Source organism: Pantherophis guttatus, chromosome 3, assembly GCF_059756535.1.
Source record: "Pantherophis guttatus breed Tessera chromosome 3, ASM5975653v1, whole genome shotgun sequence".
NCBI lineage: Eukaryota > Metazoa > Chordata > Lepidosauria > Squamata > Colubridae > Pantherophis > Pantherophis guttatus.
The window spans coordinates 137,699,367-137,724,658 of record NC_142065.1 but is presented as its reverse complement, the minus strand read 5'-3'; positions in this window follow the sequence as shown (position 1 = coordinate 137,724,658).

Here is a 25,292-nt window from a genome sequence, read left to right as displayed (position 1 = left end):
ATCATGAGCATGTATGGAGAAATGGGTTTTCAATCATCAGTTGTTGTTATCACCACCTTTCTTTTCTTTGACTTCCCTGAATTCTTCTAAATGGAACCTAATACAAATGTATGATAGCTGATTTGTCTGAAAGATCAGACATCTTCTTTTTCCCTGTTTGTTTCTGAGCCAGGAATGTAATAAAGCACAGCAGATCAGTGGAGATCAAAGAAAAATATGTTTATTCAATCCAAAATTACCAAATAATTTTGGGTGAGAGCTGCAAATGGACAACCCCTCCATCTCCTTTTTTTACAGTTTTATTTTCAATTTAGAGATTTAGCCAGTGATTATCAATAGAATGAAATGCCCTAAATTATTACAAACAAATGTTTCATTATCTGGAATTAAACCAGCTGCTTTCATATTTATAGTTAAAACAAATGTTTCCTTATCTTATTTTTAAAGCAGATGTCTTCTTAAAGGGGCATTTTATCTTTCCTATACATATGTGTTTTCTTGCCTAAGATAATTGTCTTCATTTACATGTGTTTTTGCTATGTGATGTGCTCTTTTCTTTTATAATGACAAAATGTTTATATGGAACCAGCCTTTATAAAATGACATTATGACTGCCTATGTAATCTTTCATTATTCCTTAATTTAAGCTTACTTTAAACATATAAGGATAATATTCCAACACAACACATTCATGTACATGACCTTTTCTGTAAACAAAATGGTTCAATAAGAAATGAGTGTAAAATGGAGAGAACAACAGGCACTAGCATTATCACAGATAATGTATCTCTGTGTGTGGGTGTGTGTGTGTGTGTGTGTGTGTGTGAGAGAGAGAGAGAGTGGGTGTTAGAGAATTATGTCTGCTTGTGTGTAGGTGTACATCCACATATAAATCCTCTTTACCATATACTTTGTTCAAGGTACCAACGAATTCTGACAATCCATTATGCCATTTCGGCATTGTTATTAAGTGACAGCTGTGTGTTAAACACTAACTGTTTGAAATTTTACAGTGATAGACTGGCGTTTATGTGCTGTTTAATTATCTGAAATTAAAGAATGATCCCCCCCCCATTTTTTTTCCAAAGTGATTTCAAGTCTGCCTCTGCTGTGTTCTTTGTTCTTTAAGTTATACAATATTATTAATAATAATTCATTTTCTTATTATAGGAGGCTGTATTGCCTTCCGCTTGGAAGTCAAAGTATATTTCTGGGGGCTGCTCGTTTATCTCATTCCCAATAGGCTTGATAAGAATGATCTCTGAGCTTCAGCTATAACTCAGGGGAATTCTCTCTGTATTTTCCATTACTAAATTTGCTGTCATCTTTTATTCTATGTGTCAGAAAGCATGATCTTAGCAGCAGACAAAAGGGATTGGAATGAGAAGTTAGCATCCGTACTTTGATTCAAAGACCTTGATATCCTATAGAAGTAAATTTAATACAAAATATTATTGAAAGAACCATTGGGGGAAGAGAGAGGAAGGGGGAGGTAGGGAGGAAAAAGACTGAGGAAAAATCTCTAAGAGGAATGTTTAATTCATTTTCATTATGGAATGACATATTTTTCTCCCTTCTGTTTTGGCCCTGCTGGGACAAGATATGGTTTGTTTTCTCTACTCAAGCAGGACACCAGAGTACCTGAATCTTCAAATTTATTATGGGTTTGCGAAGCCAATTCAAGCACACCTAGACATGTTCACTAATACTTGAAGGGCAAGATCTTGAAACAGAGAAGAGAGTACATTAATAATTGACCAACAAGACACTATAGTAATATAAAGTAATTGGTTACAAATTGATTATAAAAAGGGAAAAGGTTTAAAATAGATTCTCTGCACTATATTGCACCTCTTAAATGGCAGATCACAACCTTCTGTTAGTTCTAATTGTCACATCAGTTCCCTCTGGTGATCAAACTGCTAATACATAGTTAAAGCTACATACTAAATAGTAGCTACTATTAGTAATAGCTACTAATAGTAATAGCTACTATTAGTAAGTCGAAGGAATCCAATTTCCCCTTTTAACTAGTTTAGAAAGATGTAATGCTGCCTATTCTGGTTTCATTGTTACAAAAGCTTAAAGAAATTGTATATACTGTAATTGGGGGTTACCAAATGCAAGGTGCATCCTCTGATTTCTGGGTGAAAAATGACTGTTGCTCTACTTGCATGACACACACAAACACAAACACAAACAGCAGTCAGAGAAGGAGAAGGAGAAGGAGGGGGAGGAGGAGAAAAGAAGGAGAAGAAGATTGGGCACTTGTCACTTCCCTCATTGCTGTCTGCCTTCTATTTATTTATTTCCTGCTTCAGAAGGAAGATTTTTTTTTTTAATTGTAGTAGCACAATTGGAGTAAGTCCTACTATGGATATGTTTAGCAAAATATCACATACACAAACATAGTTCTATCTTTTTTTTTTCCCCACCCTCTGACAGCATGGTATCAGAGGGTGGCAATTACCAAAATATCAATTAAGTGCCTAGAGAAGCCCCATTTTGTCTCAATAGTGGATGTCAGGATGGACAATTAAATATCCTGTAAGTAAGCCACATGACCTGAGGAGAGTTACTTGCATATGACTAATTGCAATTAGGTCTAATACACTGTGGATAAATGAACTGGGCGTATTAGTTCACATTGGGAGTTTGTTTGCTTAATGTTTATGATGTGAAGTCTGCTCTTATTTGCACATCAGTGAAGTCTGTTGTGCAAAAAAGGGCAGTTGCTATATACCCAAAGAGATTTTTTTTACCCAGTTATTTCATTACCATGTGAAGATGTTTCTTTTGATGTTCTACCATTTATGTCAACATGCATTCAAATACATCTGACTTGATTCCTAGCTGTTACTTAACAGAGTGTGAGTTGCAGGAAAAGCACCAAACAGAACAAAACTATTAGCTGATGAGAGTCATAAATTGCTTGATAGGTTTGCCACAATGCCAAATCATTTAACCTTGTTCAGCTGAAGCATGAGACAATGGTTTGGTCCACCAAACTAAAACTAAATATGTTTCAGTGAAAACGTATTAATGTTATGATTCCCCATTTAATTAATCACATTTCTTTAGTCACATTACATGTTTAGAATTTACTGACAATATTTGAATTATCTACCAGTTCCCCAGTTTGGAAACCTGCATGCAGAAGTTAGGACCAAGGGAAGGTACTTCTCTATGTACAAATGCCCATCATTCAAGCTTCATAATATTTTAGGACTCTAAACACCATTGATTTGTAGCAACTTCAGGACTGAACCATCCTTTGGGTAAAATGTCACCAGCAACAAGAGTTTGCTGCCATCTGAACAGTTAAAGTCTTCAAGAGGAAAGGATCCTTATACAAAACACAGGGCCATTTTATTTACTTCTCAGTAGACTTCAGATCCAAGAATATGATTGAAAGGGCAAAGTTACCAGGCTGAAATATACTGTTCCTTTCAGGAATGTTATATAACTTGATCGCTTCAGTATATCTTCTCTTGACTATACTTGCTATGGGTACCAATGCTTTATAAAAATGTCCCTTGCGAAATAAACAGCCAAAAGTCTTGACTTTATTTTGTGGCCTGTTGACCTAATCTATCAATTCTGTTTTATATAGCAGTGATTTGTGACCACATAGGTCACTATTCTGGAAAGAAAATGTGTCTGATTGTATGTTTTCATACATGAAATGCCAGTGACAATTTCCAATAAAATGAAAACTATTTTTTTTTCCTCATCTAGGTATCAGGAAAATCCTCTTCATGGATTACTACCTTGTTGTGGCGAAGGGGCTCGTGTAGCTCAATGAAGCTATGAGCTATGCTGTGCAGGGCCACCCAGGATGGACAGGTCATAGTAGAGAGCTCTGACAAAATGTAATCCACTGGAGAAGGAAATGGCAACCCAGTCCAGCATCTTTGCCATGAAAACCCCATGGAAAGTACCAAAAGGCAAAAAGATATGATGCCAGAAGATGAGCCCCTCAGGTCGGAAGGTGTTCAATATGCTACTAGGGAAGAACAGAGAATTAGTACTAGTAGTGCCAGAAAGAGTGAAGCTACTGGGCCAAAGCTGAAAAGACGCTCAGCTGTGGATGCATCTGGTGGTGAAAGGAAAGTCTAATGCTGTAAAGATTTTTTCTCCATAGGAACCTGGAATGTAAGATCCATGAATCAAGACAAAGTTGGACATGGTCAAACAATAGATGACAAGACTGAACATCAACATCTTAGGAATCAGTGAACTAAAATGGGCAGGAATGGGTAATTCAGATGACCATCAGGTATACTACTGCAGGCAAAAATCCCTCAAAAGAAATGGAGTAGCCTTCATAATCAATAAAAGAGTAAGAAAAGCAATACTGGGATATAATCCCCAAAATGACAGAATGATCTCAGTTCGAATCCAAGGCAAACCATTCAATATCACAGTAATCCAAGTTTATGTCCCAACCACTGGTGCTGAAGAAGATGAAATTGATGAGTTCTATGAACCCTACAGCACCTTATAGAATTAACACCAAAAAAATGATGTCTTTATCATCATGGGGGATTGGAATGCTAAAGTAGGAAGCCAAAAGATAATCAGAATAACAGGCAAGTTTGACTTTGGAGTACAAAATGAAGCAGGGCACAGGCTGATAGAATTTTGTCAAGATAATACAATGGTCATAGCAAACACTCTTTTTTCCAACAACCCAAGAGATGACTCTACACATGGACATCACCAGACGGTCAACACAGAAATCAGATTGACTATATGCTCTGCAGCCAAAGATGGAGAAGCTCTATACAGTCAGTAAAGACAAGACTAGGAGCTGACTGTGACTCCAATCATGAGCTTCCCATTGAAAAATTTAGGTTTAAATTGAAGAAAGTAGGGTAAAGCACTAGGCCACTCAGATATGAACTAAATTATATCCCTGATGAATATACGGTAGAGGTGACAAATAGATTTAAGGAATTAGATCTGATAGACAGAGTGCCTGAAGAACTATGGATGGAGGTTTATAACATTGTACAAGAGGTAGCAACTAAAACCATCCCAAAGAAAAAGAAATGCAAGAAAGCAAAATGGCTGTCTGAGGAAGCTTTGCAAATAGCTGAGGAAAGAAGGGAAGCCTTGGTGGCACAGAAGACTAAAGCACTGTTAAGTAACACCAGTTGCCTGCAATTACTGCAAGTTCAAATCTCACCAGGCTCAAGGTTGACTGAGCCTTCCATCCTTTCAAGGTAGGTAAAATGAGGACCCAGTTTGTGGGGGCAATAAGCTGACTTTCTATAAAAAAGAACACCGCTTTGAGGGGGGGCGAAAGCCCTACTAAGCAGGTATATACAAAAGTATGAAGACTATTGCTTAACGCATTATAAGCCGCCCGGAGTCTCCGGAAAAGGGCGGCATATAAATTGAACCAATAAATAAATAAATAAATAAATAAATAAATAAATAAATAAATAAATAAATAAATAAGCGAAAGGCAAGGGAGAAAGTAAAAGATACACCCAGTTGAATGCAGAATTCCAGAGAATAGCTAGAAGAGATAAGAATCCCTTATGTAAATGAACAGTGCAAAGAAATAGAAGAAAACAATAGAATAGGAAGGACCAGACATGTCTTCAAGAAAATTGGAGATATGAAGGGAACGTTTCATGCAAAGATGGGCATGATAAAGGACCAAAATGGCAGGGATCTAACAGAGGCAGAAGAGATTGAGAAGAGGGGGCAAAATTACCAGAAGAACTATACAAGAATGAGCTTAACGTCCCTGATAACCACGATGGGGTTGTCACTGACCTTCAGCCAGACATCTTAGAATGTGAAGTCAAATGGGCCTTAGGAAATCTGAGCAACAACAAAGCTAGTGGAGGAGACAATATTCCAGCTCAGCTATTCAAAATCTTAAAAGACGATGCAGTAAAAGTGCTATACTCAATTTGCCAGCAAATTTGGAAAACTCAACAGTGGCCACAGGATTGGAAATATGCTTTTGGGTTAACTTGCCCTTATTAATTAAAGGAAGTACGCAATTGATGTTTTTGAGGGGTATTTCTGTTGAGAATTGGGGAATTTCCAGGGTGGAATTATGTACTGCATATGTTATATAAGATGTTATGTAAGGTCTGGAACTGATTCCCAAGGTACTTTATTGACGTGTATTCTGAATGTCCTGAAGACTATAAAAACTTGTGTAAATTGTTTTATTTTCGTCTTTCTCTACTTTACAGAGAAAGGCCCTTTGCAAAGAATAAACTTTGTTCCAGGATTATTTTGGTCTTTGTCTCTTTAAAACGATAATGGGATTTACCTGTCGACCACAGTGGATTACAAGAAATTGTGGCAAGTTCTTAAAGAGATGGGACTACCAGACTGTCTTATTTATCTCTTGAGAAACCTATATGCGGGTCAAGAAGCAACAGTGAGAACTGGACACGGAACCACTGATTGGTTCAAAATTGGGAAAGGAGTCCAGCAAGGCTGTATACTGTCACCTGCCTATTTAACTTATATGCAGAGCACATCATGAGAAAGGCGGGGCTAGAGGAATCAAAAGTTGGAATTAAGATTGCCGGGAGAAATATCAACAACTCCAGATATGGAGATGATACTACTCTAATGGCAGAAAGTAAGAGGAACTAAAGAGCCTTTTGATGTGGGTAAAGAAGGAGTGTGCAAAAGTTGGCTTGACAGTCAACATTAAGAAAACTAAGATCATGGCATCTGGCCCTCTCAATTCCTGGCAAATAGATGGGGGAGAAATGGAGGTAGTGACAGATTTTATTTTCCTGGGTTCTAAGATCACCGCAGATGGGGACTGCAGGCAAGAAATTAAAAGACTCTTGTTCCTGGGGAGGAAAGCTATAGCAAATCTAGACAGCATACTAAAAAGCAGAGACATCACCCTGCCAACAAAAGTGTGTATAGTCAAGGCTATGGTTTTCCCAGTTGCAATGTATGGCTGTGAAAGTTGGACCATAAGAAAGGCTGAGTGCCAAAGAATTGAGGCCTTTGAACTATGGTGCTGGAGAAGACTCCTGAGAGTCCCTTGGACTGCAAGGCAATCAAACTGGTCAGTCCTAGAGGAGATCAACCCTGACTGCTCTTTAGAAGGCCAGATCCTGAAGATGAAACTGAAATACTTTGGCCGCCTAATGATGAGGAAGGACTCACTGGAGAAGAGCCTAATACTGGGAAAGATTGAGGGCAAAAGAATAAGGCGACGACAGAGAATGAGGTGGCTGGATGGAGTCACTCAAGCAATAGGCATGAGCTTAAATGGACTCAAGAGGATGGTAGAGGACAGGAAGGCCTGGAGGAACATTGTCCATGGGGTCGCGATGGGTCGGACATGATTTCGTAACTAACAACAACAACAACCAGGAAAATCTGTCATGAACCTAAACAGGATTGATAATTGTATTTCCTTTCTAGGGAATATTTACGTTAGCATTTTTGGTAGCTTCTACACTGGAATGTAGCAATAGATTTTTTTTTATTTTTTTTTGTAGCTGCCTTTTTAAAATATTTGGAATTAATTCTATTAACAAAGAATATTGCATGACATTTGTCAATAAGTTCCATTTTTGTGGCTGTATGGTCCCAGAGTATCTCCTTTTTACCCTCTTTCAACTGAGTGCAAAACCAATTACTTGATGGTATAGATTTCCCTTTTCTTTTTCAAAAAGAAAAAAGAAGGAAAGAAGGAAAGAAAGACAAAATGAATGCATTAACCACAAGCATTTTGATCCTAAAGTCTACAACTCCTCCTCTCTAAACTGATTAATTTGATTCTGTCTACTGCGCTGTTAATGTTTCAACATAACCCATGATCTTTGCAGCTACTGGAGACTAAAATGTGATTTACACACACACATACACACACACAAACATGATAGTAAAGGTTTATGATACTTTAAATGCCGTGTCCCAAATTCATCCTCCAAAGTACTGGTTTGCTGGAGATAATTTATTGGTTTTGAGCATCCAAGCTCTAGCCACGTTGGGATTGAATTGCCTATGAAAGCCCTCTAAAGCCAATTCTTTAAAAAAAAAAAAAACCACCTGTTTCACTGAAAACAAAATCTGGTATCACTGTGTCACATACGGTATTGATTGAAGAATTTTCAGAAAATTCAGGAACATATAGATATAGATAGCCAAGATCCTGGGGATCAAGATTCTTTGTATTCAGAGAATGAGCTATACAATGAGTATTTTATTTTGAGGCATTTCAATTGATGCCCAAATGTAGGAGTATTTAACTAGCCAAACTGGCCTCATCACTTATTTTGAATTACAACTCATAGCTAACTATTGGTTGATTATGGACTGAGAACTCTTACAGTGCCAGTTCTATTAAATTATTAAACAAGCTATTTGTTGTTGTTGTTGTTGTTGTTTCTGGATGATTAAAAATAAAACCATGATTAATATCTAGTCAATACAATTTATTAAATAATATTTTAAAATAATGGTTCACAAGGAAATCAAATAATATTCAGTTGACAATTTATGGGAACGTAGCACAAATCATATTTGAGTCTAGTGTACAAAGCAATCAAATAAGAAGCAGGAAGTAATATATGAAAAGGTTGGTTGTTTTTTTTTTAAGAGATTAATGAAGGAAAGGAAAGGTGTTCAGGGAGTAGTACACTCAATGAGTGAAATTTGAAATAGGACTTCAGAGGTATGGGGAAAGTTTCCAGAAGTGTTCAGCTACAGAAAGAAAAGGAAGGAAGGAAGGAAGGAAGGAAGGAAGGAAGGAAGGAAGGAAGGAAGGAAGGAAGGAAGGAAATGGCAAGAGACATCATTTTTTGCATACTTTGCTTGAGAATTTCTGTAAAACAATGTTTGCAGATTGAAGTGTGAGAAAAAGAGAAGAAAGTTCAAAACCTTTATTGTCATTGTACATCATGTATACAACAAAATTGGTTAGAAGAAAGAAGAAAGGAATTCTTTCCCCCTTTGTAGTACTGAGTTGTGCTAGCACATAGTTCTGGTCTTATGGTGTTAGATGTTAGATGTTAGATATTCTCTAACTGGAAGAGAGGGTAGATATGGATTTCCCTACCAATAGATGCCTGCTAGCTGTTGGGATAGTCTTTTCAAAGTGCTAATTGGCATCCTGAAGCCACTACTCTAGTAGTGAGGACTCAGACTAGTTCAAAGGGTGTATATTGGAATATTGATTCTTGATGCAGCTGATTAGATGAAACTTGCTGGCTGTACCAGGTTGTGAAACTCAACCCACAGTATTGCAGCTTTCTCAAGGCAGTTCTCCTTCACTTTGGAGCATTGTCAGGTAACTGTTGTTGATACATCCCTATGGTAAATTGGACCACTTCTTCACTCCAGGGTGGATGTGGTTGAATCCAGGATTCTGCTTCACTTTTGGCTTTCTGATCCTGTGCCTTGCTCTTATAAAGCACAGTGTTTGGATGTGCGAATAGAATAGAATAGAATAGAATAGAATAGAATAGAATAGAATAGAATAGAATAGAATAGAATAGAATAGAATAGAATAGAATAGAATAGAATAGAATAGAATAGAATTTTTTATTGGCCAAGTATGATTGGACACATGAGGAATTTGTCTTGGTGCATGTGCTCTCAGTGTACATAAAAAGAAAAGATACATTTGTCAAGAATCATAAGGTACAACACTTAATGATAGTCATAGGTACAAATAAGCCATCAGGAAACAATATCAATATAAATCGTAAGGATACAAGCAACAAAATTAAAGCCATACATTCATAAGTGGAAGGAGATGGGTACTGGGAACGATGAGAAGATTAATAGTAGTGCAGACTTAGTAAATAGTTTGACAGTGTTGAGGGAATTATTTTTTCAGCAGAGTGATGGCATTCGGGAAAAAACTGTTCTTGTGTCTAGTTGTTCTCTATAGCGTTGTTTTGAGGGTAGGAATTGAAACAATTTATGTCCAGGATGTGAGGGGTCTGTAAATATTTTCACAGCCCTCTTTTTGACTCGTGCAATATACAGGTCCTCAATGGAAGGCAGGTTGGTAGCAAATGATATGTATGTATAGTGTTCAGCAGTTGTGAAAGAAATTTCCACAAGGCAAACATGCCCACCGTATTGGGCATCTTGGAAATATAAGGATATAGCCATGAGCAACTTCCAATTCTGAAGGAAGCATTTTTCAGACACCCCCAATAACAAACTGAATTAATCTATGGTGCTTCCAACTGGTCGCTCTTTCCAGTCACATGGGCAAAAAAAAAATGCACAAAATTTGGGTCTCTTTCTAGAGAGTGCAGGGGAAGCTGAAGAGATATGCAGACGGTCTCCAGGAAATATACACTAACAGATATTTACACTTGTTCTCTTCTAGACTGTGCACAGCAGCAGTGACTTCTGGGGAACTGGCCATGCAGAAGACAAAGAAAGGCAGGATGAGCTGGAACATCTACCTGACTATTTAAACAGGAGGTGAAATTCTGGCTCATTGAATCACCAAGAATTAACAAAAGCCTTGTTATAGACTGCATGGCATACCACAATGCCTTTATTACTGCCACTCAATTGGGACTTTTAGCATACTTTCTGATGGGCATATCTAAATCCAGTCAGAAATGTTTTAAATGTGCCCCAAAGTATCCCCAAAACATTTAAGCTTTTATTTGTTTTGGGGGGGGGTGTAATCTACATTGTTATTTTGTGCATTTTAGACACTGAAAATCTTTCACCAAGGAAGTGCTAAAATGCCATCTCACAGTAACTGGAATGCTTTTATCCAAAATTAATGGCAATCCTAGAGATGCATGATCAGAAATTAAAACTGAACCAATGTTGCATATCCCAATTAAATTAATCCAGTCTTAAAATGTGCCATGTGGGACAGATTTTTTTTAAAAATATAATGTTACCTGTTAGAAATAAGTAGTCTCCATATGTCCACTTAAATTAAATTCCTGGATATATGTATAGAAAACATTGCAACTTCAGGGGCTCATTTTCTGTTTTGAAATCTTGTTTAGTAATAGATTCAAAAAGCCAGACTGATATAGTGGTTAAAGACATTGGACTACAAACCATGAAACCATGAATTCTAGTCCTGAGTTAGGCACAAAGCTGGGAAGAAAACAAAAGGCAAAATTGACCTCTCCGTGCTATCAACAGAAGTTAAGATTGACTCAAAGACATGCATACATAAAAGTAAGTTAAAGTTTCTGGAAACTATTCCCTGTTCTACTTGTAACCAAAAGAGATTAGCTAAAGAGGCAAAGAGGTACGTAGATTGCTAGATTTGCCTCACATTGAGCTTCAAAAATTTATTTATACCAGCCAATAATATATCTCTTTGAGTACTAAAATTATATAATGACCTAAAATATCCTAAAACCTCTTGTTCAATATATAATTCTAAAATGTTTTCACTAAAATTGTCACTCTGACAAATTTTAAACTCCCTCATACATAAATGCAATCATAATGGGATCAAAGCACTATCCAATGCACACATAAAAGGGATCGGGTTTTGATCTTATGGTTCTTATGGATCTTATGGTCTTGATTTTGTCTTTTTACCATTCTAGAGACATTCCTGATTTTACTTATTGCTATGTCTCAAGTAGTTAAAGCTGCAATTAATTTCTATTTTCCTTCAGCCTTAGCTTCTTGTTTTTTAAACTGCTTTCTATATCTCCTCTTGATCTTATCTTCCTTATTAGCAAAGTTTGAGTATTGCCAAGTGAATTTAATATGACAAGAATCTCAAACTTGTTTATTACCTGAGGGTTAGCATAGCATGAAATTTTTTGTCTAAGTGTAGCTCTCTGCATATTCCGCATCTGAACTGGAATATTGGGCAGAGTCCCCACCTGCTAATGGGCAGTAAATTATTTCTTGCTTCGGGGTTTTTTTGTTTTTTGTTTTTTCATTCCATAACTTTATCAGTCTTTCACTGAAGCAGTGAGGAGGTGGGCACTGCATGAGAGACATCTGTGCTGTAGTAGAACAGAAAGAAATGTGATTAAATATTCGGTTTTTTTCCAGCTCTCTTCAAACACAGCTCACAAACTTCATTTTTTTAGATGTCGGGGAAAGAGAAACAATGTGCGTTTTAGCACACTTCTAATTTTCCAGAAATCATGGGAAACAATTTCTGCACCTTTTCACCACCCTTAAAGTTTATCATTTCCACTCTTATTTAGGTAGCAGCTTGCAGGTCAAGCTGGTGTCTGGTACTCTGCTGATACCAGATTCATAGACTGTTGAAACTGTAATTGTCCCTTATGGATAACAGTCCTTATGTGATACATCTGCTCAAAGAAAACCAAGATCCATTGCCCAGCAAACCAAAACAACAATCTATCACACTGTTTGACCAAAGCAAAATGTTTTGCTACCTAAATTGCTTTTTTCTGGGAGGGGAAGCACAGAATATTGGCCATCGTACCACTAGGATACTTCTATCATTTCCAGTTGAAATACAACCTGGCCACCAGTGATATGGTGAAAAGATTGATATGGCCTACAGCACCATTTCCACATTGACAGTACTGGAGAGAATGGAGGCAAAAAGGAGAATGTTTCAAGAGAGGTAAGGAAACAGGGTATAGGATGGTTGATGACAGAGAACATTGAGGAAAGGTCTGAGGGAGGCAGAAGAAATCAAGATCCAGGGTTTTTTTTTAATATTTAAATTCACAGAGAATGTGAAGCATAACTGTTGATTTATTGAGCGGGCTACATAAAGATGTATTTCTTCAATTAGTCCCATCAGAAGTGCCTTGGCAGCTCAGTAATTTCAGCTCATATGGCCATGGAGAACAATGATCAGAGCAGAGACATGATTCTTGCATAACACAATTAGTCAACAGGAGTGAAGAGATTGGTGCATATAAATCTGCATCAGAATCTGAGCCAATAGGAGTGGGAAACACTAGTTTTGATGTGTGCCAAGGAAGCACGGATAAAGTTTGCATCCTCAAGGAGCTGAGCATGATAACTTGCCATTTCAACCCTCCTGCAATGGCTAGTGGCCTTTATTTATAGTGGGAGAAGCTGGAAGCATAGATGTTATTAGCATTATTTGGATATAGCCAAAATAATACATTTGGCAAAAATCTTATGGTGTACCCTGTACTTTCTTCAAAACCTTTAGATTTCTAGGACTCAGTAGCTTTCGTTGATCCACTGTAAACAGAATAACAGATTAAAGGCCAAAGTGGATGTCAAATAGCAATTTTTCTCCTTTAGTGCATCTTTTTCTGAACACAAAAGAGAAATAATAAAATAAAAGGGTTGTCTCTGAAAAAGATGGTCGACATATTTTAGATTTGACAGCAACTAACTATTGTAAGTAAATGTATTTCCCAAGGATATCACAATTTTGGTTACTGCATTCTTTTCTTTCCCCTCAATTTTTAATTCTCCAAATAACAATCACAACAATGTTAACTAACAGTTACTTTTGCAGAAAGGAACAAAGAAAGCTCGGTAATTTTCTTAACCCATTGAAAATGATTTTGATGATGTATCCAGTGATTTCCAAATTGGGGAAAAGACATTTTGGAGCAAGTATAGCAACAATTAATACGCAACTCCTTAGGTCTAAATGTTCATCAGAATTCTAATAAATCCTCAGCTCCCCATTGCATACATTTAAAACATAACTACTAATGCTGAGAAATATTTCTCTATTATCCATTTACATCTGCCATCTTTTTATGAAGTTCTGAAGTTTTCTTCAGTTTTTATGATGCCATTTTTGAATGGCTTAAAAAAATGTGAGATGCCTTTGTTTGTCTACACTTGCAACAAGTTTGCCAAGGCACAAGAAACTTCTCCATAGTAGCTCTAAATTACACCATTGTGATAAATTGAACTGAATATTACACTACGGACCTTCTTGCCTGCCCTCATGGACACCAATGAGGGAGGTCAGAAAAAACTCCAGGGAATGAGACTGAGATAATAGAGGCAGGATAGTGATCATCAGTGGAGACAACAAATGTCATGCTGATGTAGTTCTCTACTGACCTTAGGATGGATGAAAGGCACTTGAAATAAGGGAAAGAGAAATGGCCCAGATTAAAAACCTCATTCAATTACTGTTTATATTCTGCTTTCATCAGCAACATCTCCTCAACTTACACTAGATTTACTCAATCTTTTATTCAACACCCTTAATGTCTACCTAGCTTGGCATCAAAAATTCATTCTCGCTAGGAAATACGTATAGAGGAATCTCAAGTTTAAGAAAGCTGTTATTTATTTATTATTTTATTTTATTTTATTTGTATGCTGCCCTATCTCCATAGGACTCAGGGCGGCTCACAACAATTAAAATCAAACCAGATAAAACATGTTAAAATACATATTAAACACATATTAAACATATTAAAATAATCCAAACCCCATCAGTCCAGGCTGGGCAATTTGAAGAGCCATGTTTTTAATTTGCGGTGGAAGGTGCGAAGGTCAGGGGCCAACCAGAGCCCCAGGGGAAGTTGATTGCAAAGGGTGGGAGCCTCCACAGAGAAAGCTCTACTTCTGGGGGTTGCCAGCCGACATTGTCTAGCTGACAGCACCCTGAGTAGGCCCTCCCTGTGAGAACGCACTGGACGATGGGGAGCTGTTGCTGGTTGCAGATGGTCCGACAGATATCCTGGGCCTAAGCCATGAAGGGCTTTATAGGTAATCACCAGCCCCTTGAATCTCACCCGGAGGGCAACCGGCAACCAATGCAAATCACGCAGGAGAGGTGTAACATGGGAGTATTAGGTCCCTCCCATCACAACCCGCGTGGCCGCATTCTGTAGCAGCTGAAGCCTCTGGGTGGTTTTCGAGGGCAGCCCCAAGAGATCATTGCAGTAGTCAATATGGTTATGGACTATGTTATAGAGCCAAAGTGAGGCTAAAAATGCAGAAGGCTATCTGAAGTTTGCAGATGACACACAGTGATCGGTCTCATTCGAGACAATGATGAATCTGCATACAGATGGGAAGTTGAACAACTAGCCTCATGGTGTCACCAGAACAATCTGGAACTGAGCACATTCAAAACTGTAGAAATGGTGGTAGACTTTAGGATAAATCCTTCCATACTTCCACCTCTCACAATACTAGACAACACAGTATCAACAGTAGACACCTTCAGATTTCTAGGTTCTACCATATTGCAAGATCTAAAATGGACAGCTAACATCAAAAACGTCATCAAAAAAGCACAACAAGGAATGTTCTTTCTGCACCAACTCAGAAAGCTCAAGCTGCCCAAGGAGCTGCTGATACAGTACTACAGAGGAATTATTGAGTCTGTCATCTGCACCTTTATAACTGTCTGGTTTGGCTCTGCAACCCAACAAGACAGACACAGACTTCAGAGGATAATTAGAACTGCAGAAAAAACAATTGCTACCAACCTGCCTTCCATTGAGGACCTATATACTGCACAAGTCAAAAAGAGGGCTGTGAAAATATTTACAGACCCCTCGCATCCTGGACATAAACTGTTTCAACTCCTACCTTCAAAACAATGCTATAGAGCACTGCACACCAGAACAACTACACACAAGAACAGGTTTTCTTCCCAAATGCCATCACTCTGCTAAACAAATAATTCCCTCAATGCTGTCAAACTATTTACTAAGTCTGCACTTCTATTAATCTTCTCATTGTTCCCACCACTCATGTCCTTCGACTTATGACTGTATGACTGTAATTTTGTTGCTTGTATCCTTACAATTTATATTGATATTGTTTCCTGATTGCTTATTTGTACCCTATGACTATTATTAAGTGTTGTACCTTATGATTCTTGATGAACGTATCTTTTCTTTTATGTACACTGAGAGCATATGCACCAAGACAAATTCCTTGTGTGTCCAATCACACTTAACCAATAAAAAATTCTATTCTATTCTATTTAGGAAACGTGACTTCTTTATCCAAGTGCTTACCCACTGGAATGGTATTGGTATCCACCACCACCACCAGTGATCATATGACTCATGCACTGGTGAGAATTACAAAGTCAATGAATACTTGGATGTTTCCTAGGCCTTCGGACTGGGTAGCATTGATCCCATGTAGAATGTTTTGTTGTTATATAGTTTGCCTTCTAGATGTTTACAATCTGTTTTTTTTAAAAAAAGTGCTCTTACTTTATTTAAGCTGCCCAGGGTCATTTGGAATAAGGTAGCCTCTAAATGGTATTAACTAAATTGCCAGCTTAAATCCAGAAAGGCATCAGGAGTACCTTTGATTCTTCCACTTTAGACTCTAGCTGTAATGTGTGTATAATATTTAAGAAGTGAAAGGCAGTATCTCTTTGATACTTATTGGGTGTCCATTTTACTACACATTGTAAGTGGGATATTATATTGAAATACTGTATATATAGACTAGATGGAGACAGAAAATATTCTTGCATCCAAACAGATAGAGTTCAGTGAAGGAAGAATCACAGAAAGAACAGTATTTGTGTAAAGTCTTCAGTCGAAAATATATAGCAAAACCAAGATCTATGTTGCAGTATATGTTGCATTCATTTATTTTGTGAGTGTTTCTAGAAATAAATGGTGGGGGAAAAGTTCAAAGATATATCAAGTGACTGGTTACTCTAATCTATAAATGGACTCTGGATGAACTGCTCTTTTAACCACTGCATTAAATTTAGTCTCCCTCTTAACAAAGTCACAGGTTCTTCTCCTTGCTTTGCACATGCCAAGCGATAAGAAGCATCTACTCTGTTTTCAGCTACGTAATTATGTTATGTTTCCCTTTAACTGGCCCACCACTTCTCTCCAGACACTTAACAATGTAGCTAATCCTTGCTACATATATAACCTTTGCTTGTTGTGTTACTGCTTTTGTTTCAACTTCTACACAAAGTCCTCGGTCAATTATTTAACAAAAGTAGAATTTGAAAAGGAATACGGCTGAAGAAGGCTCCCTAGTCTTCATCATTCTTCTGTAAGCCATATCAGCTACAGTTAAACTGCATTAAAACAAAAGCTATGTTTTCAAAAGATCTAAAAATGGGAATTGGATTATTAATGGGCAGATGTTTGAGCAGGTGGCCTGTTTTATCTATTTTGGGGGTGATTTTTCATTCAAGTGACAATTGGAAAGCTCTCCTTTTTTATGCTACTCAGAAGGTGCAAATAAGTATTGTAGTTATTCTGTCTCCTATACAGGAGGAGCACAATATGTTCCAGCTGCCATCAAGCTATTTGTGTCCAAGTCCCTTTATGGAATGGAACTAAGATACAGTCAGTTTTACTTGAAACCACTCAGCTATGTTTTTAAGGAAAGTATTTTATGAAGTACTACTTCAAAAAGTTCACACTTGTCTGGGGCTATCATCTCTGCTTATATAAGGTTTGTCCCTTCACTATTTTCAAGTTGTATGTAATCTGACGGCAGACCAGAAACTACTGCACAGTGGATATTTTCTCCAGATATTTTGGAGAATAGGAGGTGACTGAGCAAGAGATGTGCTAAAACATGATTTACAGATATGGGCATCAGGAAAACCAACAGCAAGATAGAGCAGCTCTTTCAAGAATAGCTAGAAGTTGTTTAACTCCAATGTCCAAACAATTCATTATTTTTAGTCCTAACTGGAGCCAATATTATCTATCTTTCCTATTGCACCCTTTTATTTACCTGGACAATGATAAGTTTCCTCCAAGTCTTTTTTTATATACATTAAACATCCCAAGATCATTCAGCCTGTCCTCATATGACACATCCTCAAATTGTTGTATCAGCTTTGTAACAGTCCATTGAATTTCTTTCAGCCTGCCATTATTTATCTGGAAATGTGGTGCTTCCTGGAAATGTGATAAAATGATTGCTTAATGAATAACAGGGTCATTACATTTCTAGTTTTAGTAATTTTCTTTTCTTAAATGGTTTTAAGCACTTATGAAGTTTGTTGTACAAGCTGAGCAAAGACACATTCTACTCTTTGAGGTTCTGTTGTTATCTAATTGTGATAGAGCTCATCCAAAAAAAATTCTTTACTAATTCCAGACTGCAGAAGTCTTCAAGCATATAACTGTAGAAGCAAAATGGTAGCTATTTCTTGACATTTAATTATATTTATTCCTGTCAGCAAACAACAAAAACTAGTTAGTTCATCAAACATTTTCAGCTATCCTGATGTCTCTGAGAACCACAAACTTTTTGGTGATTCAATCTTCAATTGTCTTTCAAGTGAGCTTTTTGTCTTTAAAATGTATAGTTTTAGTTATCTTCTGACTCTCTTTTCAGAATCTGAGATTCTTTGCTTAAAGCAAGAGTCAAAACCTAATGCCTCAAGGCCACATGTACACCATGCCATAAAAAAATTGTGCAGGGCCTTCAGAGCCACTCTAGTACTGCTGGCAAAGTAATCTTAATTTTCTCTAATAATGCTAGAAAAAGGAAAGAATATCAAACATATGGGGAATAATCATTTTAACCATATTACATTGAAGTGAATAACTGTATTCATTCCACAGGCACATGCCCATTTTCATTTGCTTGACTCCTTTTTTTATCAAACTTTGAATTGGTGATGAAATTCAAATGCAAAAACATAATATGTGATGATTTAGGCTTGACTACCCTGTAGTCCCATGGTGCTTTCTTTATAGACTTCTCTAGAAATCATGCCGTATGAATGAAAAATGGCCTGAAGAATGTAGAAAAATGTCTAGTGAAACTTAGACCAACCCAATAAAAGCAGAACAATTGTCCCACAACAAACAAAAATGTAGATATGTTACATGACATCTAGCACCTATAGCTGCATGCTGCTGATGTTTTGTGATGTTACTAGATGCGAGGACTTTAAGATCAGAAAAGGACTTTAGATAAGAAAAGGATATTGGTTATGAAATGTATTTGCTGTGCATCTTGTGTCAAATGACTGGTGGTGCAGTGCTTAAAGTACAGTATAACTCTGTCCACAGCCTATAGTTCAATCCTGATGGGGCTCAACATTGACTCAGCCTTCCATCCTTTTGAGGTCAGTAAAATGAGGACTCAGATTTTTGGATGCAATATGAAAATAATGCTTCTATCCAGACAGTGCTGTAAAGCACTGTGGCCTATAAAGGCCTATAAAAGCTTGTAAAACACTATTGGTGTATAAAGTTAATAGTATGATTCTGTACAGGCCAGGAGCATGCAACTTTTAGGAGCCTAAGGTCTGAACATGTTTTTGCTGTAATTTCTCTACAAACTTGGTCATAAAAATATATTTTAAAAAATACTAGGCCATAAGCATGACCATGAGGACCACAGTGCTGTAAAGCACTGTGAGGTGATATATAACAGCAATGCTATTGCTGTTTGCCAAATATATTCACTTATACAATTATAAAATATAAATTAAATTATATTGTCTGCAGTTAATGTGATTTTTTTTCCCCTTTTACTTTACCTGCTTTTTCCTCATGGTCATTCTTATGGCCTAGTATTTTTTAAAATATATTTTTATGACCAAGTTTGTAGAGGAATTACAGTAAAAACTTATTCAGACCTTAGGCTCCTAAAAGTTGCATGCTCCTGGCCTACACAGATCATACTATTAGCTTTTGACTCGAAACTTTATAGGCCAATAGAAGACTTCAGAGGGACAAGGAAGTACAACTTGTACTCATAAATATTCCCCTCTTCAGTAGTTGCAAGTTTGGTAGGCAATTTGGATCATAACATGTAGGCAAAAGCTCTAATCTCAATTCCCCTAGCCCAGCATTGATGCAAATTGCTGTGTGCATTTAATTGCTCAGCAAAGTAATGAAACTACACATTTTATCTGCTGCCTACATAAAACAGAAAAAAAAAAGGCAACTATGCACAGTATTTGTTCTGGGGATACAGGACTGAGTGGGTTAGGTTTAAACATAATTGGCAGCCTAGACTTCAGATTTCTAAAATATGGATTTTTGCCAAAGCATATTTTTGAATATCAGCTGGATTTTGTATTGTTGTATTTTAGAAGCCACAGACAGGATTGATATTTTTATTGCAATTTCTACTTAGAATTTGCTTTCAGGAAAAAAACAAAAACCCTGAAGTTGATTTATTTATAATGAAATGAGTCTATTAAAGTGCCAAAGACTGAGAAATGACTGCTCCTTGTAAGATCATCAAACTGTTTTACTTACACCGCTTGTGTTTCATTTTAAAGGGAGATTAATTGGAAGGAATTATTTATAGTCAGTGTCTTCAGATGGCCTAATTGTGATTTAACTTGCTTAGTTAAAGTGCTTTTTAAGATGGGTAGGTGGAAAGCTGATTAATTAAAACTACATCTGTCTTTGTGCTAACATGTGTAGTTAATTTAAAAATAACTTAGTATCTATTTTTGATATATTCACTTTTGGCAGGATTAAGAGGAAAAGTATAATATTCATGACAAAAATCAAATCTGGCATTTAAAAAAATTCAACATTTTTATTTTAATCTTATCAAGAAATACTAATTATTAGTTCAATAATATTGGCATTATTAAACTTGTTGAAAGTTTTGGATATAAGGATTCAATCAAACTTTTCAAGAAGCGGGTCTGGACTATGGGCCATTCTTAATATTTAAAATTTAATGTGCTGAAAATGTAGGCTGAACTGTTCCTTGAATAATCTGAGACGTGGAACAACGTTTTGTGTATAGTAAACTGCAAACATTCATAGAAATTTAAATCTTATTTTTGTTTCTTCTGGCAATCAATTATAGATAAAATCAAGTGAGGTACGTGTATACTTAAGTAAATTAGTAATGAATTTTTTCAAATCTCAAACTGGGATTCAAGAAACTAAATTTTAAACATTTACATTATGAGACATAGTGCTATTATTTAATTAAAGAAAATTTTGACATGTGCAGAAATGGATAGAGTAACCTTGGAATTGAAAAATAAAGGCAAGTCAGAATACCACGAGATATGGAATAAATTTTATCAATGGTTGGAACAGAAAAGAAAGTCAAAAAACAAGAACTGACTAGAATTCATAAAATGGAGAATTAAAGTTATGTATGTACAATAAAATGATAATGGATAAAACAAATGTATACGTAATATAGATAGAAGGATGTCTTTATATATGTAAATACTGAAGAGACTAATTGTATATAAGTAATAAGGTATATATGATACTTATCTTTCATTTTAGTATGTACAGCAAAGAGAATGCCAGGACCGGGTCCAATGTTTTAATATGTGGGTAATAAAAGTTTATTAAAAATAATAATAATAATTCTTTTAACTCTGTCTTCACCTTTTCTCTCAAGATGCAATTTCCCTGATTTTGAGAGGCTTGAAGGTAGAAAAGGCACACATCTATAAAGCAGGCTTGAGGATCTTCGTTTTCTAAAATTGTATGTGCAGCCATGTTTGTGTAATCATTAAAAAATAGTTCTAAATCTACTCTGTTGGAAATAAAGCAATCACTACATTATAGTAGAACTGAGATTCAGTGCTTCAGGATATGAATTTTACTAGCTGAGTGAAATCTCTCTTGTAAATAAGGAGTTTATAAATATAAATATAAATCCAGAAAAGGGAAAGCTGAGTTAATGAGGAAAGTGTTCTGCAGTTCTGACCTTTCTTTTGTTAGAGCTTGTCAAATAAAACAAGCCACTTGAAATAAGATTGGTCTTTTGTTATAATAAGAACTGGTAAATCTGTTGATTCCAAATCTTTCTTTCTTCCCTTTGTTTTTATGCTTCATGAATCTCATCAGTTAAATGGTGTTCATAGAATTTCTCAAAGAACTTGTATTGAAAACTGATTGCATCATTAAATAAAATATTGAACGTTTCTAAATTCAGCTTCTTTCTTGAAAGGTGACGTAAGAGTGGAGAGAAAACAAAAGGAATCCAGTGGTAGTCAGGAAATGGCATGCTTGGCAGCTTAAGATTGTCTCATGCAACCTGGAAGAAAATGTTGATTAAAGCTGAGATGTCAAATTTGCACTGCAAACCAGATTGAAGATTTCATGGTGGCAACAATGGAGGTTTTAATGCTGCTGGCCATGGTGCTGGAATCTACTCAGGCCTACAATTGTAATTCCAAGCCCATCTAGTTCTGTAGAACTACTACAGTAAAATGCTTAATAGTTGATGCTTCTCTTAATTTCTGGGTACCCAAATATACAGGTATAGGAATGGAGAACTTGTACAAAATGTATTTATTGATACAAAAATTCAGTTGTTAGCCATAGTTTGAGGCTAAAGATATTACAAGAATGAATATCCATTTATCACAAATATATAGGAGGCCCTTTGTCTCAGTGGCTTAATGATGCCGGAGATGGTCTCAGATCCAGTGGTTCAAGTCCTAGCCAAATACCTTGATACCTTGCCAAGGCAAACTACTACCCTGCAATAGCATTGTGGTCTCTTGGCTACTGTAACAATGTCATACACTAATAACAATAATTATCACAAATATATAATTATAGGTCTGTGATCCAATTTGCTAAATGATTTATAAAAAAACCAGTGTTCTTGTTTTTACATCAAATCTAACTCACATTTCCCCTGGTATGTGTGCAGATGGTTGTTTTAAATGACCACCCTATAGCCGAGGATAAGTCAGGAACTAGCTACATATTATAGCAGCCAATTGCTCTTTCTGATGTTCTTTAATGTCCATAGATGCTACAGGAACATTTTGTAGAAGATCACAATACATGGAGAATGGCGTTCCTTCTTAACTTCCCATTTTAACTTCTCAAAGCTATGTATGGCAATGAAACAAAATCTTATTAGTGCCAATTAATCTCTACTCCCTCCACAATTCCTTGTAGTTATGGGAAAGGGGATTTTCCAAAAGGCTATGTCTGGAAGTCATGGAAAAGGAAAACAGAAGATAATCATCACAAGCTGCTTCTATATGGCTGCCAAGAAGACTGCAGATGTGCTGAGGCTTAATAGGAGACAAGCTCAGAGTTCTTTTCTTTCTGTCATAGAACCACTATTGTAGATTTTCTCATAATGATCCCCCTCACCCCATACCTCATTATTCAGAAAATATTCAGAATATTAAATGCACAAAATATAGTCTAGCTTTCAAAATGTTCCTTTTACAACATAAACAAATTTCCGTTTGTCTTGAAACTGAAAGAAAAGGGAGAAAGAGAGATAGAGATGCATATTTATTTAATTCCAGTTAACCTTTTATTTCAGACAATAACTGAAAAGAAGGATCATTTTAATGCAACTCCACAGTCATATTTTAATCCATTGCTTTGTCAGGCCATTTTTTTCCTTTAACATTCTCCCCCCGCCCTTCTCTCCCGAAACCAATACTGTCAGATATCAAAAAGTAAATGTGCAATTCAAATGTCACCCTGTCAAACTATATAATGTGATGGCACCTGTTAGACTTAGATTGCCGTGCTTCTACGTGCCTTTTTGGCATTCTCAGGGTCCCTAATGGCTACTCTTATGAATAGAGACCCCAGTTCCTCTCTTCACCAATGACATGTAACCAGTTGGTAGGTCTCACTGATTCTCCATGACTCTGACAAGACGACAGGTGTAGCAGTCTCTGGGAAACCATCCTTTCCCTTTTTCACAAAACCCATTAACTAGCACAGCAGGGTTTTTCTCCTCTTAAACGTATTAGAAATTCCAAATTCTCCAGATGACTTCAGGGAGAAAGAAAAAGAAGGAGAGAGGAAACTTGGAGAAAGCACCAAGAGAGGATAATGATATTTTTACCTTGGGAAACTTCACAAAGATGAGAATAGCCTGTTTTTCACGACTGGCAACATTAAAGAATGAGCCCAGATGGTGGCAGCAAATTATACATGCATTATGCAGCTCTTTTTCTCTCTGAACATGTTGTAGTTGAAACTAATGTGTAAATTCTATGGGTTTATGCAGCCGTTGAGCAAAGATTGCAAGCTTTCAACAGTAGGAATAGTAATACAATATTAGCAAAGCATTTTTACAACACCTTGCACTCTTAGAAATGCAGAAATACTGGGAATGACTTTCAATATGCCTCTTTGATTGGTCCTTTCATATTTTCAAGGACTCAGTTATAAAGTCTGGAGTTTTTCCTCTAGCAGACCTGTGTGACTCTTTGTTCACTTATTTACCCTTTGTTACTGTTTCCCCTAAAATAAGACATCTCCTGATAATAAGCCCAATAATAAGACATCCCCTGATAATAAGCCCAATGAGTGCATGCGCTAAAATACCCCCCCCCAAATAAGCCCTCCTCAAAAATATTTAACCACATGCACAGCCATTTCCTCTGGTTAGGGTTAGGGAGAAAGAGCTGGAAATCAAGTAAGATGGCAAGAGGAGCCCCGTCTTGCTCCACGCACCCCAAAATAATAAGACATCCCCCAAAATAAGGCCAAGCACTTATTTTGGGGTTCAAAAAATATAAGATAGGGTCTTATTTTCAGAAAAACACAGTATTTATTAAATTTACATGCCTCCCTATCGAGGCAATAGGCCATATATATATTTTTTTCTGTAAGATTAAAAAAAATGTATGAATAATGTAAAATACTTATATTTTTTAAGTTTCATCATTCAGTTGTTTTAGACAAATAGCTTTGCTATATAATTGCTGGATGGTTGGATCGATGTGGGATGGTGGTGGATATGCTTGTATATGTAAAAAGGTGGAAATTTGTTCATTTTGTGAGATGGGGACAGGAATAAAAATGCCCCCTCTTTGCTTGATGCCTGCTGGAATCCACCCATTGTGGCTTTTGGCTGAATCTACTACTGATGTATCTTTCCTGATGAAAGATGCCTTATTGCTTTTTTATGACATGCTCTGTCATATCACAAGCAATATTCATCTTTTTTCCCCTCAAGTGTAGGAAAAAAGTGAACTGCAACAGAAGATCAACTTTTCTCTTTATGTAAAGCTGTTCATTATGCTGAGGAAGATAAATGCAACTTATCAGCTTTACAGCTATATGAGAATTCATGCTTTAATGTTAACTAAGTAAAAATAGAGGGGGGCAGTGGATTGAGACAGAGTCTTAATTTCTCTCATTGAAGGTCTATCAAATTATTTCTTTCAATGGTCAAACTAAGGTTTGTGTTGTTTGTTCCTGTCAAGATATTAGCTACCAATGTGGTTTGATCAGTGGTGGGTTGCTCCTGGTTCGGTTTGGTTCTATAGAACTGGGAGTAAAACTGATGGGAGGCTCCGCCCACCCACCATGATGTCATCATGGGTGATCTCCACATGTGCAGAAGCTTCTGTGCATGCACACTCCCATTGCGAACCGGTAGTAAAGGTAAGTGGAACCCACCCCTGGGTTCGATAGATATGGGATGGTGATGGATTTGCT